Below are 10,881 nucleotides of genomic sequence, written 5' to 3' on the forward strand. Positions count from 1 at the left end.
ATAAAGTATCTAAAATCTGAGGAACTTTCTCAATATCAATTTCATCATCTGTAAGAGAGAAGAAGGGCAGGGCCCAGAAATGGAGAGTAAAAAATTTCTAAGATTGTTTTGGAATTAAATCAATTATTCCTAACCAAGGTCCTTTAACTTATTATTATGATGTACTCTAATGTAATTGGTTCCCTTTGTAATCCTACGAGTTTTGTTTTATGTATTTAAAAGCGCTGTTCTGAGGAGGGCTCCGCAGGCTTCTGTCAAAGGCTTTGGTAGGTGAAGAATGCTGCTCTAGAACCCAGAATTCCACCCACAAGAAATGCCAGCGCAGCAAAGGGTCTTCGAAAGCATCTTCTATGCAGAGCTCCCACCCTCCCATTTTACAGTCAAGTATAATGAGGCCTCGAGTCCCGAGAAGTAGTGATCTACCCGGCCTGAAGGCAAGGTAGCGCGGAATCCAGGACCTCGGACCCTTGGCAGGGAGGAAGGTGGCAAGGGAGGGGTTGACTGCCCCACAGGTGCACGTGGTGGTGGGGGGGAGGGCGTTTTCTTCACCTCTCCTACAGTGCAGAAAAAGTAAGGCCTGGGTTAGAAGGGGGAGGAGCCGCCGGCAGGGCGGGCTGCGGGGATCGTGGCCTTGGAGGGCGGGAACGACGCGGGGACGACGCGGGGGGCGGCTCCGGGTTCCCTCAGCCCGGCTTAGGACTCACAGTAAATGAAAGCCAGGGCCCTCAGGAGCACTATCCTGGTCAGCCAAAAGGTGCCCGGCAGGAGACTGGGCGGACGGGTCGGGGGCTCCCGCCCGGGGGCCTTCAGGGGCTCAGGCTGAGGAGCATCGCCCCCTCCTCTCCTCTTCCTTAGAGATTCCATGGGCGCAGCCATAGCAAGCGGAAAAAACTAGGAAAGGAAACCCTCGAGGCGCATGCGCACGCACGGACGCCCTCCAGTTTGCCCACCGCGGGAAAACGAAAAGGGGAGTCCGGAGGCCGCGAAGGCGGGGTGAGCACGCCTCCTGTGGACACTCCTCCGAGGTGCCCCGCCCACCATTCGCCCTTGTTCCGCCCCAAACCAGAGCACAAGGCGGAAGAGAGAAGCCGGAATCCCCCCTGTTCAATACTTTCTCTATGCTGTTCGCCTCTGTGGCGAGCCTTGATTTTTTAAAAAAATGTGGCGTTATCTTAGAGGTTTGTTGCGGGCATAACTGACATTCGAGGCCTCATTTGGACTCTGGTCCAAACGCTTACGGGGAGAACGGAGAGTTGGGGATTAGAAAAATCAACCTCCTAGCTGAGAGTATGGGGCCGTAAATAGTGCGACTCTTGGGTTTGGATCAAGAGGACCCAAGTTCAGATCCCCAGGTCTGTCATTTTTGTACCTTTTGGTCAAGTCGTAATTTATCCTTGTAAGTTGCAGCATCTGTTCAGTGAGGGGCTGGAAGAGTTGTTCTAAATCAGTTTTTTTCTTCGCGACCCTTCCTCCCTGCCTTTGCCCCCCAGCCCTCTTCCCACCCGCAATTACGTACATACTTCAGAGATGAGCCAAATTACTGCCTGAAAATGGAACAGCAAAGACTTCCTGCTTTTTAGGTATAAAGCCCTCTCGAGGGTTTCCCTCCCAAATTATACCACCTCATCCCGGAATCAATGACAACACATTTACGATTACTTGCAATTAAAATAAACATCACCCTACAAGGCAATAGTTTTATAGGAGAGGGATAGAGAAATACATTCTCCCTTGCACCTGCTCACTCTCCAATTGGAGAAAACAAGGCCCTAGCGCGGTGGAGAGTGGCGGCTGTCTGTATCAGCCGGTGCCATCCATCCTCTCTCCCCTCAGAGCTGCCCAAGAGGGATCAATCAGTCTGTCTCAGGCAGAGTCCACCGCCCCAGGGTTCCTCTTGCTCAAATGCTGGTCGCCTGACTCGAGACTCCCTTTTCTTAGCTGTAACTCCCCCTGCACCCTCCCCTGCTCTCGCAGAAAGTCACCTGCCAAGACTCAGGGGACTCTGAGGGTGAAAGAATTTGGTTGAAAACATTTGTTTCCTATTACTGGATTAAACCGGTCTCCGTTGTCCCCTACTCGCGCCCCCACCTTCACCTCTGAGGAAAGAAGCATTTCAGAGCTTTGCTGGGACCAGCTGAGGATATCGCTAATTATCTCTATTAGGAGGAGGTTTTCTTACATTCTATTTTCAGGTCACTAAGGCTGAGCATTCCTTTCCAGGCCCGATGGCATGAAGAACAGACTGCCATCGTGGGATTGCTGGTTTTGAAGGAAGGGGCTTAGAAAACTAGCCAGCTTCAGCTCTCAGTGAAGTGATTGTATTCGCCATGCCCTAATGAACTTTCGATCATCCCTTCAGCAATTCCCACCGAGGTCTGCGGAACATACCTGTAATTTGTTATTCTACTTCACAAACAAAACCTTGCCAGATGGCTTCTCTAAATAGGAAAGTGTGTTCAAATCCTTAGAGATTCCACACATAGATGACTGGCCAAAAGATGTGAAAGAAACAAATTTCAAAGTAAGAATTGAAAAATTGAAAAAATAACAAATTGTTATGATGAGAAATGCAAATTAAAATAATCCTGAGGTTTCAATTCAAACCCAATAAATGGAGAAAGATGTAACTATGGAAGAGTTAATATGCTCTTGGTAAAGCTGCAAATTGCTGCAACTTTTCTGGAAACCAATTTGAAACGATTCAAGAAAAGTCACTAAATTGTTCATACTCTTTGACCCAGCATTCCCACTGCTGAGCATATATCCATAGAAGATCAATGTAAAAAAAGAAAATCTATAGACTAAAATATTCATAGTAGCTTTGTTTTGAGGCAGCAAAAAAAGCTAGGAAAAAAAAAAAAAAAAGATGTCCATTGATTGGAAATAACTGAACTGTGGTATATAAATGTAATGGGACATTATGCTATTTTTAAAAATTAAGAAAATGAACAATTCAGAGAAATAGGGGAAGACTTATATGCAGTAATACATGTGGAAATAAGTAGAACCAAGACAACAAAATGCACAATGATGATAAGGCAGAGGAAAAAAAAACACTAAAAAGAAAATAAATTCCAATTAATAGTAAGAAACAATCTTAGGCTCAGGGAGCAGATGACGAATGCCAGTTCTTCTTTTGGTAACAAAATGAGAGATGATAAACCCAGAATATTTCAAACATCAGACTTGGTCACTGTTTTTTTCTTTTAACTTTTTATTTGCTATTAGGTCTGGCTCAGTAAGGGGGTTGAGGAGATTATTGGTTGAGGACATTTGGAAATGTTGTTGAGTGGTTTTGGTTGTATCCAACTCTCCATGAGACCATTTTGGGTTTTTTCTTGGCAAAGATACTGAAATGGTTCGCCATTTCCTTCTCTATAGATGAGGAAGTGAGGCAAAGAAGGTTAAGTGATTGTCAAGGGTTGAACAACTAGTAAATGCCTGAGGTTGAATTAGAAATCAGATCCTCCAAATTCCAGAGTCAGTACTTCATCCACTTAGCTACTCTAGGAAATGACTGATTTAAAAGTAAAAACCACCAATAAAAATTCTTTATAAAAATGCAAACAACACTTCTTACCAAGATGGGTGCCTAAATGGAGGCTTGGGTTACCTACTTTAACAAAAACTTGAAATCCCCCCTAGACCAAATAATCAAGAAATCCAATGAAAACTATATAAGGGGACTTCTACCCTAGAACTGGGGTGGAGGAGGGGAAGTCATCCCAGTTATTACTCAAGCAGTACAGAAAGTAGACCACAAACAAAATCAGTGCCAGCAGAAAAACTCAAGCATTCAAGTGCCATTGGGAAAGGAATAGAAATGGGGAGTGGAAAGGTAAAGCTCTACAGGTAAAGTCCCTAGCATTCATTCTGAACTAAGACACTCTAGAGGAACCTGAAGATCTGCAATTTTGAACTTCAAAAATCCAATGGGGCTTTGGAGAATTAGGTCTTGAAAGGAAATCAGGGTCACTCCACCCAAAAGTGACCTAGGGAGTGAAGCCAGGCTGTAGCACAAAGACCCAATTCAGAAAATAAAACTGGAAAGAAGAGAAAAGCAAAGATATTGATCAATGTCAAAGAGCATTGCAAAAAGTAATTCCATAATAACTGCAAAAAACCCAAAAAACTGCAGAGACTCAAAGGAGAAACAGATATTCCAAAAGAACTACATGAATAACTTGAATAAAGAGATTTTTAAATGAAATAAAAACTCAAGAATTGGAAGGAGTATAAAAAGCTTAGAAAAGATAGTTACCTATAGGCTTCATCAATAAATGGATTCCCTGAAAACTAAAAAAAGATAGAACAAATAAATCAAACTCCATGAGACAAGAAATATTAGAACATAATCAAAAGATTGAAAAAATGGAAGAAAATAGAATACATTTGATAAGATTTTTAAAAACTGACCTGAAAAAAAATGAGTTACATAGAGATCACTTAAAAATCACTGAGCTTCTTGAAATCCACCACTAAAAACAAAGCAAAACAAAAAAACAAAAACAAAAAGCCTTGGCACTTTTATTTTAAAAAATCCTAAGTAGGAATTACCCAAACCTATTGGAATCAAAGGACAAAGTGAAGATAGAAAGAATTCACAGATAAATTCGGAAAAGAAATTGCAAAAGGAAAAGTCCTAAGAATGTCATAACTAAAATCCAGAATTTCATCATCAAAACTCTCTCCCAAACCTAAAATACTACAAGTATCCAAAAAGAAAGGATTCAAGTACCTAAGAACTACAATCAGAATCACACAAGATCTGGAAGCTTCTACTGAAAACAAGATGAGATCTTGAATTAGTATATTTCAAAAGACAAATTTCCCTGAAAGTTTAATCCAATAATAGTGTATATACAAATTATTCTCCTGCTTTTGGTTCCTTCAATATCTATCAGTTTATAATGCTCAGGATTCTCTATAATGGTCTTTTTGGTCATTCCTTATGTTGCAATAATGTCTTAAAAGCCACATTTTGTTCAACCCTTGCACAACTGATGAATCTTTATGGGATCTGTCTTGATGAGTTGCTGATTTCTCTGAACCAAGAACTCAACACATTTGCAGTTGGAAACTTGGTACCTTTAGGTTCACCTTCAATCCCTGACTTTCTGTTTTTTATTTCCTTTTTTGTCATTTAATTATTCTTTTGAGATCAGGTAGTTTGTTTTGCTTGCAACTACTTCCTGTACTGTTATTATTCCTCTTAGTCAACCCTGTCCATCCCTACTGTTTTCTTGTTAAATTTTATATAACTGAACACCAAGTCATGTCTATATCTGACCCTCAAATTCATATTTGACTTTAAATGAGTTCACCAGATGATCATTCCCTCCATTTCTTCCTCCATGTTTGTATACCCTTCTTCTCATGCACTCTGTGAAAAATAGCACATCCTACTCCTTGTTCTTCCTTTCTACTAATATATTCTTTTTATTTCCCTTTCTCTTTCACCTCTAAAACTTTTAGAACAGAATTATACTTTCCTATGTTTTCTGTTTTTTTCTTATTTAACTCCCTCCATACCTTTTGAGGACAATAAGGTTCTGAAGGGGTATATAATCCAGCAACAAGGTAAAGAAAAACAATTTTGAAAAATTTAAGAATTCTGATCAATGGAATCAACAATCTTTGCTCCATAGGACATAATGATGAAACATTATCCATATCTTACCAAAGAAGTAATAAATTCAAGGTTTAAAAAGAGCCATACTTTAAAAAAAAATCACATAATACATTTGTTTTGTTTGATTTTGTTTCTTACAATTTTTTTTTCTTTCTCTTTGGGACAACAATAAGAAGATATGTAGGAGGAGAGAGTGAATAGCAATACTGATGTTTTAAAAAAGGGTAAATGAAACTTTTTTTAATGCATAGGAGAAAAGGAAGTTAAAAGGAAGCACAGACAATCAGAGCCATAATGTGTAGAATTTATTATATACTTTATGCATTATTGAAGGGAACCCCGAAACTCTAAAACTACTTAAAGGAGAGATTCTCCTTGGATCCTGCAGCTCTGAGACCCCAGCTTCATTCTGTTGTCTAGGTAGGACTAGTTAAGTCAGGAGTTGGAGATTCTAAACCCATTGAATTGGAGAAACACCCTATTCAATTGAAGATTTTCTATTCAATTCCAGCTCAAGCTGATAACCCAGCCCCAGTGGAGCAGGCCTTAGTTTGTAGTCGAAAGCTTCTATTATAAAAGAGCCAATCTTAAACCCTCACCTTGCAGAGGAGCTAATAAGCCATGCCAAGGAAACTCTCTCCCTGGCATATTAGAAAACTCTGCCTGCTGGAATGATAGTCTCTTACAGTATCACCCTCTTTTAATCTCCCTCACCTATTTCCCTAATGAGACGTTATACCTCTCTGTTGGGATTTCTCTACTAGAAATTTTACTTCTTTGTTAGGATCTTGCTACTAAGGAATTCAGCCTTTCTATTCATGCATAGCTGACTTCCCAATGCCTATAATAAACTTTTTATCACTCTAGCTTTTTGGGTTCATAATTTCCTTTATGAAGGATTTCTGTGCTGCCAGAAGGGGATTCCCCAAAACTCCTTGTGCTGAATCCCAAGGGGTTTAGGGGAGCCAAACCTCTTCACTTGGTTCCCTGAATCCAAATCCTGCCACTAACCTCATCATTTAACTCCCTGACCACCAGGAACCCTAATCTCATTATTTTGGTTCCCTGAATCTAATTTTATCATTTAGTTCCCTCACCAGGAGCCCCAAAATCTAGATCTCATCATTATGAAATGGAGATTCACAGTTTCATATACAATCTTTTTTTGTGTGTTTCACTGTATTTACAAATACGCTTTTTTTATGTTTAATTTTGAAATAAAAATTTTAAAGTCCCCAAGAAATGAATTTTTAGCTTTCAGGCCTAATAGTCAATGATTCTACAATATAATACAGTTCACACCTTTCCTTTTTTATAAATGGTTCAGAAATTGGAGGAATAACTTGCTTAAGTTCACAATGTAACAGAACCAGGACCAAAGTTCAGGTTATCAAGCAAATTAATTCAAAATGCCTAAGATCTTATAATTCTTCTTGTCTATGAATTATTCTCTCAAAATAAATGTTATAATACCACCCACTAAACTTCTCAATCAGGTCCCCATATAGGGAACCTTCTCCACCCTACCCTTTCCAGCTTTCTTTTGTGTGTCTTCCCTAAACTCCTTGAGAACAGGGATTGTCTTTCTTTTTTTTTTTTTTTTTTATTGGTATCAGACACATTTGTTGTTGTTGTTGATTAGTCCTTTCACAATATGTAACTCTTCCAGACCCTATTTGGAGTTTCTTGGAAAAAACACTGGAGAGGTTTGCCATTTGAGAAAGCTGAGGCAAGTGCCCAGTGTCACACAAGTGAATAAGTATCTGAAGTAAGTATCTGAAGCCAGATTTGAACTCAGGCAGATAAGTCTTTCTGGAGTCAGGCCTGATACTATACCACCTAGGAGATGATTAATGTTTATTGACTGAATGATTGCTGCTTTCCCAGAGCCAAATTAAGACTTGGAGCTTGACCTCCTAACTACAAGTTCAATAAATGAATAAAAACTGTTAAATAAATCTCTTCTTTAAAATGGCATAGTGGTGGGCATTCTAGATCAGCTTGTGGGTTGGACCAGCTTATTCTTAGGAATTACTAAAATACCCTTCCTGGAAATTTGGTCATTCCTAGACTGTCCTAGTTTGTATGTAATAATGAGAGGCCTAAACTCTTAGTCTCCATTGTCTCAGTAATGTGAGACCAAACTTAAATCAACCCAATTGGTTTTCCATCATGTAAAACTCCAACTTCTGAGCCTGTGTATAAAGACAGTCACAACAACCTTTGAGATATTGATGGGCCTATATTTAGACAGGTCTGGCACCTAGTCATCTAAGTGAATTCCACCTGGTTCCTCCCTGATGTCGCCTTTATCCCCAAACTCCTCCCAGATTTATTAGCAACTTCTCTTTACTGTATCCAACCAGAAAGCCAAGTTATAATGTCAAACTTTTGAAATTATATTTCCCCTATAAAAGATCTGCTCCTTTTCAGGCCTACCCCTCCATGGAGATACTCTCACCTCATGGCTTCTTCATCTTAGTTAAAGTTGTCTTTCCCCTTGTTAATTGCTCATTCAGTATATCTTGTTTGCCTTGTTGTATTTCCTTGAGCCCATGAATTTTTATGTAAAATAAAATAGTAAACTTTTATAACCTATAATAAATGTCTAATTTGATTTCTACAGATAGATTGAACTGCGACCAAATTTCTTTTATACTGTTTTATGTAATATTTTGAATATTTTGCTCTCCCAAATCTATTTATGTTACTGATAATGTCAGGGTATCAATTCCTAGTTCAAAATAAACATGTGACAAATTCACAGTGGCCATTCTCTTTGTCAAAAGGTAGGTTTATTTAGGGGAAGAGGTGATACCAAAATAGGCACCAGGAGTAACAAATATGAAATAGAGATGGGAGAGCAATAGGGTTACCAAGGAAAGGCCTTTGGAAGAATTCTTTAAAACATTATGTCATGGGGGCAGCTAGATGGTGCAGTGGATAGAGCACCAGTCCTGAAGTTAGGAGGACCTGAGTTCAAATATGACTTCAGACACTTAACAGTTCCTGGCTGTGTGGCAAGTCACAATCCCAATTGCCTCAGCAAGAAAAGAAAAGAAAAAGAAAAAAGAAATTGTAACAGTCCAAAAAAAAAAAAGGATTATGTCATGAGGCCTTGGTATGCCATCGATTGGCAGATTAGATCCATAGAGAAATTTAACAGATTAACCAGACTTAACTAGAATAAAGAGAAAGACACCATTAAAAGGAAGACACTGAAGGAGAGAGAATCTATCTCATAGCAGGCTTAGTCTCACGAAGGGTTTAGCAAAGATCTTTGTCATTATAGGAGAAATACAGCCTTGGGGGTTTCTCAGGGAAACTAGGGAAGTAAAGGCAGAAACTCAGAGGGATGAACCAAGGAGCCAGATGGAAAACCTGGCAGACCAAGTCCCAGAGCTGTCTAAAGACATGCTAATCAATATCTCAAAAGTTGTTTAAAAATGCACGGAGGTTTGAGGGATAGACAATGGAGGTTGATAAAGAGTTCCATCCTCACAATCACTCTATACAAACAGGATAATCTGGAAATTGGTTATGCCTGATATTAGCCAGATGGACTTCTTCCTCATAGGGAAAGAAAGTAAATCTAAATTATTATATTTCTGGTACCTTTTTTTAAACCAGTTCAATAAGATATTACATGGGATTATAAAAATTAAATTTTACACTCTAAGAGACTTGGAGCTAGGAAAGACTACAGAGGAAGTACATTTAGAGAATAACTTGAAGAGATGACTCAAGGAAAGCACTTGAAGTCTGGGGATGCTTATGACATATGAGAAAAGAAAAGAGGGCCTGAATTGAGCAATAGGAGTCAAGCAATGTGAAGAAATAATTTGAAATAGCTTAGATGAAAACTAGAATTTAAAAAATCAATTATATAGCTTAGAAGGGACCCTAAAGGTCATCTAGCTTAACCCCTTCATCACACAGAGGAATTCCCTCAAGACCAGAGAAGCAAAGAGTTAGAGGATTTTTAAAGCTGAACAAAATCATAGAGAACATTTGTTCTAAAAATATTTTACAGATGAGAGGAGTCAAGGCACAGAGATGCTGACAGTGAAGGCAGGATTTCAATTTAAGTTTTCTAATTTTAAATTCAGAGGAAATGGTTCCTCTATGCCATGTTGCCTGATACCCAAGTTGAAAGCTGATCTAGAGATTAAAAGAAATATTTTCAAACTCAATGCTGAACTTGGCTTCCTTCCCTTTTGCCCTACAAGGCTTTCCCACACTTTGAGGCCTCACAAATTCAATTAAAGAGCCAAATTTGCAAAAAGTTAACAAGTAGAAATAATCACTCAGTCAACACACAATAATTATTGATTCATATCTCATCCTTTCCTGTTTGGGGATACAGGTGTGAGGATTAAGGATTACATCTTCTTTATACCTCAGTTAAATAGAAAAAAAAAAAGATAAAAACAGAAAAGCTTCAGAGCCCCTATCTCTTTTTATCCATATTTCAAAACAAGATCTGCAAAGCTGCTTCAGAAGCAACTCCCAAAATTGCATTTTACAAATTTAGCACTTTCAAAACATATTTAACCCCAGTATAAAATAAAAGGCTCTGGGGCCCTGGGTTAAAAGGAGACCTGTGAGTAAGTCTCTGTTATCAGGTCAGGTGTAACATTATTCAATGCTTTTCAGGATGTAGCTGGGATCCTAATAAAAGCCTCTTTTGTCTTAGGTTTTCCCATCACCACTGGTTGTATTGTTCTCTTTAGAAAAGTGCATAATGGTACATTGTATAGAAAAAGAAAAATAGCCTATTTGTCCAGGCTCCCTTATATTCCCATCCCTCCCTTTGGATTAGCCACAGGGTTTGATAGATAAACTTCTCTGGGTGCAAGCTAATAGTGTCCTTTGTGAAATGTTTATAAAATCCAACAAATTTCCAAATTAAGTTTCAATGTCTATTTTTAAAAATGTATAATTAGGAAAATTGCTAAGAAAAAAGCAGGGATTTAGGTAGAGGATTTTAGAAAAGAACATTCGCTTTTGAGCTTTAAAAATATGTGTTTGGTTGACTTTCTCTAAAGAAACATTTTTAAAAACCCAAAATTAGATCTGTGGATTCTTTAGTAAAGGAAGTTTCTGACAAATAACTCACCCATATTGATACAGACAGGCAGTGCCTTATTAGTTTTTAAGAGTTGTCTATGGAACTAAGAAGTTAAGTGACTAGCTCAGTAACACATAGTTCTTGGCAGAAAGAACACTGGATCTAGTTCTTGATTAGT

At 38.8% G+C, this 10,881-nt stretch overlaps 1 long non-coding RNA gene across 1 annotated transcript; it reads left to right on the forward strand.

The window, feature by feature from the left end:
* Positions 1-706: 706 nt before the first annotated feature.
* On the forward strand, positions 707-4,515 carry LOC127543359 (uncharacterized). Its single transcript, XR_007949218.1, has 2 exons — positions 707-1,352; positions 2,221-4,515. It is a non-coding gene; the product is annotated as an uncharacterized LOC127543359 (long non-coding RNA).
* The last annotated feature ends 6,366 nt before the right edge of the window (positions 4,516-10,881 follow it).

The sequence above is a fragment of the Antechinus flavipes genome, chromosome 1 (assembly GCF_016432865.1).
Source record: "Antechinus flavipes isolate AdamAnt ecotype Samford, QLD, Australia chromosome 1, AdamAnt_v2, whole genome shotgun sequence".
Lineage (NCBI taxonomy): Eukaryota > Metazoa > Chordata > Mammalia > Dasyuromorphia > Dasyuridae > Antechinus > Antechinus flavipes.